General features: G+C 41.8%; 1 pseudogene; it reads right to left on the bottom strand.

The window, feature by feature from the left end:
- Positions 1 to 214: 214 nt before the first annotated feature.
- Positions 215 to 1,578, bottom strand: LOC136480267 (chalcone synthase 6-like; annotated as a pseudogene).
- Between the last annotated feature and the right edge of the window lie 5,626 nt (positions 1,579 to 7,204).

Here is a 7,204-nt window from a genome sequence, read left to right on the forward strand (position 1 = left end):
CACATTTTGTTCATGTGACTATGTAATAAAATGTATGTTTCATTGCAGCGCACAACCATTTTTGCTAGTTATATTTTATATCTCAACAATATGGCTGGGGTGTTGTTGGTTACATATTATGTGGTACAAACATGCCAACTGCATCGCAATATATGGATGCATTGTACTTATTTGACTACGGAACACAAACGATATACTTACATTACATGCTTGTTTAGTTGGGCAGCGTGCGGAGGACGATGGTCTCGATGGTGATGCCAGGGCCAAAGGCGAGGAGCAGCCCCCACTCGAGGCCCTCCCCTGCCGTGTGCAGCCCCTGCTCAGCCGACCTCCGCCGTATCTCGTCCAGGACGAGGACGACGCACGAGCTCAGCGTGTTGCCGTACTGCCTCATCACCTCCCTTGACGCTGCCAGCTTCTCCTTCCTCAGCCCGAGCCTGCTCTCCACTCTATCCAGTATCTCCCGCCCGCCAGGGTGCACCGCCCAGAACAGGCCCTCAGTCCTGTCACTATCGTCGTCACCGGTCAACACCCCGGCGTTCACCAGTGCTTTCTTGGCGAGCTGCTGGATGTTGCTCGAGACGAGCAGCAGGTCACGGTGCAGTTGGAACACTACCCCCTCCTCGTACAGCTTGGACACCATAGCCTCCTCCATCCCCGGTATGACATCCTGGGACGCCAACACCATCTCGAACAGGCCCCGCTCACCGGTGCCAGGGTCAGCTCCGACGATGATCGCGGCCGTGGCGTCGCCGAAGAGGGCTTGCCCGACAAGGTTGCCTATGTCGGTCTCTAAGGGCCCACGCAGCCCTAGCACTATGATCTCAAAGTAGACCACCAGGACTCTGGCGCCGCGGTTATTCTCGGCGAAGTCCTTGGTGAGACACATGGTGAGGCCAGCACCGTGGCAGCCAGTCCGGTATAGCATGACTCGCATGGTGGAGAGTGGAAGGCCGAGGAGCATGGCGACCTTGAAGTCTACGCCCGGCATGCAGCCGGTGGCCGAGGTATAGAAGACGAGGTGCATGATGTCCGAGGCCTGCCGTCCCCAGTCGCTGATGGCAGCCCGCACCGCCTCCACGCCGAGCCAGAGTATGCCCTCGTCGACGATCTGTTGACAGAGGGTGAGGGAAGGGGACTTGTAGGCTGTGATGGACGTGCTGCGATGGAGCAGGTCTGCAGACATGTACGAGTACCGCTTCTCCACCATTGTGTTCTCACCTGCGACCACCATGCATTGCACTTGCACACATCAGTAGTTTTTTTTTGCGGAAAACACATCAGTAGTTTATATATATGTACAATCTAATGAACCAATGCAAAATTTGATAGATTTTTTCAAGATAGATACATACAGCAGGTAATATAAATCGCATGCATGCATGCATGTTTCCACTTACATATTTTTGCAAACTTGGTCTTGAGCTCCACCATGTGATTGCTGTTGGATATCTCAAAGTAAAAATCAGGGAATGATTTCTACGGAACTACATGCTCGGGCACCGCTTTGCCTATCCCCATGATAGTCGCAAGCCCACAGGCACGATCATTTCCCATTCCAGCATTGAGAGAACCCATCTCAATTTGTTGATTATTACCAAAACTAATGCAAGACGGATGGAAGAAGATCGATATGTGGGGCTAATTTGAGATTTCCTGCTCTGCTTCGGCCATAGCCTGCTGCGAGGTGCATTATATAGCCCCGTTGAATCAATGAGGTGGGCTATCTGGATCAACCTTAAGGGTTTTTAAGTGGACATTATTGCAATGAAATTGTATAGTTAGTTGCTGCCGGTACCTGCTAGTGCTGGCCAGCAGAAAGGTGCTGCCTATGCCTGCTGCAGGATGGCTGGTGGCAGGTCGCGGTCGTGGAGTGCTAGAGGCGGCCGCGACATGGATGCAGGGCACACACCATCTCCCGCGGCAAAAACCCGCGCCGCCAAAGAAGTTCTTTGTGGATCAATTTTTTATATATATTTTAGGAGTTATTTTTTTTAAACTTAGCTACTGTTCACATCTACTCGTACGAGTAGAAGAAACAAAACAATAGCAGCTGCATGCGGCCATTTTATTACAAGAAGCAGAAGCTAACACTCCTAATATTTCTGGCTTTCTTTCCAAATTGCACACCAGGGCACTTCGGTTCACTTTTGCCTATCCCATCAGTCTCACCATCTGCCTTCAAGACGATGAAGGTTTTTATCAACTCCAGTGAACTCATCATTGATTTTTTTATCAAGGCAGCATGTTCGTCATAGGTGGGTGTGGTAAACTCATTATCATTAAGTAAATTGTTACTTTTATGATTTGTTATTTGTCTTTGTGTCATAATGTAGTAAATTTTTGTCCTTCTCTGACTATAGAAACAATTGTAAGTTGTTAATTATTTTTGTGCCAACACAAATCATTTTTTATTCCCAAAACCAGAAATTATAGATTGTGTTTATAGAAATTGCAACGAACTAAAAGTACAATTTTAATATAAAATATATGCAATAATCGTTGACCGAAGGAAAACTAAAAACTATGACAAGTTGAAAAAAGTACTTACATAAATAGTCCACATACATTATCATTAGTAAATGGCTAAATTCAAAACTATTTTTTTTAAAATAGTAATAATTAATTTCAGTATGTTGGGAAAAATACCTAAATAAAAATAATGTATTAATAAGTACAACTATAGGATTGGTCATCTAAATTGATATCATAATGATCTAGATTTATCAAAAGATATAGGAAAATAAATAAAGACTCCAATATAGATAGAATAGGTATGGAAATGGATAGCATCAGGGCATAATTTAATACCTATTTTGACTAGATTTCGCCATATAGTAACAAAAATCAAGGAAACCATGCTAACATTAATTGTGTGTGGGGGGAGAGGAATTTTGCAAGTTGCACAACAACTATCTAACATGACACCCTTGGTATCCCATAAAAAATCATCAAAGCACTTTGAATCCATATGTTACTTCTTTCTCCTTCATGTGTTCTACGCCTCACCATCTCAATATGCCCTCTCTTGCCGTGGCTCTATGATCTGCAAATCATTTTTTTCCCTATGTTCACGGCGAGAAGGTTTTGCATCTCTAGTGACGTGGATGAATATGATGAGAACATCAATCATTCGGATACAAGCCATCGAGACGAAGAGAACTAGAGTAACCGGTCGTCTTTGTTGGGAAAGGCCTGAGCATCATTAAGGAATATTGTTCGCCTTTTCTTAAATGGCTTAACTAAAACATCAAAGAAAAACCAAAGTAATCTATGCTTGATGGCACTTGAAACTCAAGATAATCAATAGCCCCTTCTCTATGTCTACTCTAATTGATACGTATTCCCTCTATTCCAAATTGTACGTTGTTTTCGGTTTTCTAGGTGCATAGCTTTAGATAATAATATAAGGGTTGATATGATATTTTGGTGTGCGCCTTCCTCACCACAATAGCATAAATGGTGTATGCCTAAAATCTGCAATCAAAACAACCTGATCTATCAACCCGTGCTAAAAGGTACATCCATTCCAAGTTATAAGACGTTTTGACTTTTTTACTTTTGCTACGCACTTAGATGTACAATATGTATTGATACGTACTCCCTCTATTCGAAATTGTAAGTTGTTTTAGGTTTTCTAGGTGTTGCTATGCATCTAGATATATACACTTATGTCTAGATACATGGTAAAACTTATGAATCTTGAAAAGTCAAAACGGACTTACAATAATTTGGAATGGAGGCGAGTACCAAGAATAATGTTTGTAGAAAAGCCAAAACAAAACGTCTAATAATTAGAATAGAGTGAGTAATATATATAACAGTGATCGCAATCTATACAAATTCCATACGAGTTGGAAACAAAAAAAACTAAATACAAATTCCATATAAAACACAATCTATAAAGGCAAAATTTTAATTAAACTATGACAAGTTGAAAAAAGTACTTACATAAATAGTCCATACATATTATAATTAGTAAGTGGCTGTAACACCCTAAAATTTACTCCTTCTGAAATAAAATTAAAATGATTTAATTATGTATTTTGTGCTCATTAAAACATAGGAAATAATAATTTTTCATTAAATTAAAATTTATCATAAAGTAGCAACATGTTGGTGCATACATGCCGGTGCATTTGATTTATTGTGACGAGTGATTTTGATCTAAAATTCAAAATGAATTCAAATGCTTTTAAAATAGATTTGAAAACACATAGATTCCAGAAAAAAACCCTTTCCCCCACTCTCTCGTTTTCGGCCTAGCAGCCCAGCCAGCTGGCCCGCCTCCTCACTCTTTTGCCGAAGCCCAGCCGGCCTGCTCCCACCTCTCTTCCCCGCGGCCCGCTTCCTCTCCTCCCTTTCTCCTTCTTGGGCCGGCCCAGTAGCCACGCCGTCGTGCCCCTTTCTCCTATCTCCCTCTGACTACCCGGCCCCACACTCCGTGCCACTACCACCTCGGGCCCGCATGTCAGCGCCGTCTCCCTCCTCCAGCTCATCTCCGCAACGGACACAGTCGCCGGGAGTCCGCCTCCGTGCCGACTCCTCGTTGGCGTGCGTCCCACGCCGCTGCCCACTTAAATACCGAGCCCCCGCACCGCGTCCGCCTCCCCGTTCTCAACCCTAGTGCTTACGTCGCCCTAGCTTGACCTCGCCGCGCCGCCGCAGCCCTAGGCGCAGCCGTCGACACCGTCCGCTATCCCAAGCCGCGAGCCGCCTCCATCCGCTCCACGCCGCCGTTTTTCGCCGTGGTAAGTTTGCCTTAGCCTCCTATTGCTCTCTGTATCTTTCCCGAGTCGAACCATGGCCCATAGGCCATTTTCCACATGTATCGCTCGCCGCCGGCCATGGAACCGCTGCCGAGGTCACTGTTCCGGCTGGCAGTTTCCCCTCTCCCTTCCTCCTTCTAATCTTAGCCGTCCATTTTAGATCCAAAGCCCCAGATTAGCCCGTAACCCTTCACGTGGCTTAATTGCATAAGAGCCCCTCAGATTTTTAATATAGAACCCGCCGTCCCTGCAGTTTTTCTAAAGAGCTCCTACCTTTTGATAAAATAGTATCCGCAGTCCTCCTACATATAAAAAAATCTGATTTTATTTATTTTAAATTCGAAAATTAAGTTCCATATATTTATAAAATTGCCACTATCTTCGTTAGGCCATATCTTCTCCATTTTAACTCCAATTTGACCTGTTCAAGTTGCGTTAGATTCATAATGACATAATCTACGCATTAGTATCAATGTTTTCCATGTCAAGAGCTCTAGAATTTTATGGTTTAATGCCTAACTTGAATAATGATTATGCAATTGGATTTTTCTAATTAAAAGTAACTTACGCTTTTCACCTTGGTCAATTATGTGATTAGTTTTACCTTGTTTTTCTAAATCAAGTATAATTTGACTTAGCTCAATTAAGGTATTTCTCTGAAGTATCTTATACTTGTTTTATATATCTAAAATAAATAAAGCCTATAGTTCCTTTTCGAAGTAAATCTATCGGTAGTTGTATCTTGTTCACCGTAGCTCCGATTAGTGTGCTTTTCACGTATGTGTGTTCGTAGTAATGTGTAGAACATCTTTAAAACCTTTTTACTTGTTGTTTCATATGTTTAGTGTACTATTCTAATTTAGTTCTACTGTTTGCTTCGTGTATGATTGCATGGATGTTTGTGTGGTACTTTATGATCCTGTCCAGTCAGTGAGCTTTATGTGTTGATCAAGAAGGAGTTCCTTTGAAGCTTTGGACTAGAAGAAGGATTAGAGTTTAAGGCAAGTATAGCATGGGATCTTTGTGTTGTCCTATTCACCTTAATATCATTTTGATCATATGCATGTGTCTACCTTGGCAACCGTAGTAATTTTCCTAGCTATTTGATAACCTGGATTCCTTGATACCTATGGGGTATTGCATTGGGTAGTATGATGCTAGTGCTCAACTAAAGCCATGATCTTGTAACTTGACTAATGGTATATGCAATAAACACTAAAAGATGCTTTTTAGCAACATAGAACAAGGGGGCTAGAGTATTGGGCTATTTTTATGGTGCTCTAGATTCCTCTCCCTAAGGACTTATCTATAAGCAAACAACCGGGACTTACAGTATAGCTATGAGAGCTACATGGATCTGGCTTTAGCTCAATATGAGGACCTTTTCTAGCTTGTTGGATGTTACCTTTATGGCATAAGAATGGCTTGCTGAATCGGGTATAGGACAGCCTCTACTCTTATGTGTATAGCCATGATGGAATTGTGCCATTCGACAGGGGGGTTCCTATAACTGTTTGCCGAGTGAATCTAATGGCCCTAACTTGTTAGACAAACCTTTGAAAGGCTTCATAGTGAACCCTACCGACCTTCTTTAGAAGTGGGTCAAGAGATTAGCTACCTCGGGCGAAAGGGTAAATCACGACTCATAGTGAAAGTGTACAACCTCTATAGAGTGTAAAACTGGTATATCAGCCGTGCTTACTGTCACGAGCGGCCTTAGACCCTTAAGGAATAGATGATGAACACTGATGATAAAGATGCTCACTAATGATTACTGTTTATACTATTTATTATTCATATTTACCTAATCATGTGTTTACATGGCCTTGTGATAAACTTATTGCCACCCAAGTGCTAAAAGATGACTCATTAAAAGCTAATCGTAGTTAAACTAGTGTTAGCCTTTTGAGCCTCATGAACCCCATGTTATATTTGTTGAGTACGACATGTACTTACGCTTGCTTTATTTTTTAACTATTTGGATAAAAATTCCGAATGGGTACCAGATTGCTAGAGTTTGGAGCAATTATGCTTGTGGTCAATCAGTCAGTTGTCCCTGTGGAATTAGAGTTTTTACCCGAATAATCGAAGTTGTCTTTCCGCTGTTTGCTATCTAAGGTTATATTCTTTACACTAAGTACATTATATATTGAGCATTGTCTATTGATATTACCCTTATTTGTAGCTATATATGAGATTTGACTTCCTGGACTCACATATGGTGTGTATCTGGTTTTGTTCTTAAAACCGGGTGCTACAGTGGCTAAATTCAAAACTAAAATTTTTAGAAAATAGTAATAATTTCAGTATGTTGGCAAAAATACCTAAATAAAAAATTAATGTATTAACAAGTACAACTATTGCATTGGTCATATAAATTGGTATCATAATGATCTAGATTTATCAAAAGATATAGGAAAAATAAATGAAGACTC

This window comes from Miscanthus floridulus, chromosome 9, assembly GCF_019320115.1.
Source record: "Miscanthus floridulus cultivar M001 chromosome 9, ASM1932011v1, whole genome shotgun sequence".
NCBI classification, from domain to species: Eukaryota; Viridiplantae; Streptophyta; class Magnoliopsida; order Poales; family Poaceae; genus Miscanthus; species Miscanthus floridulus.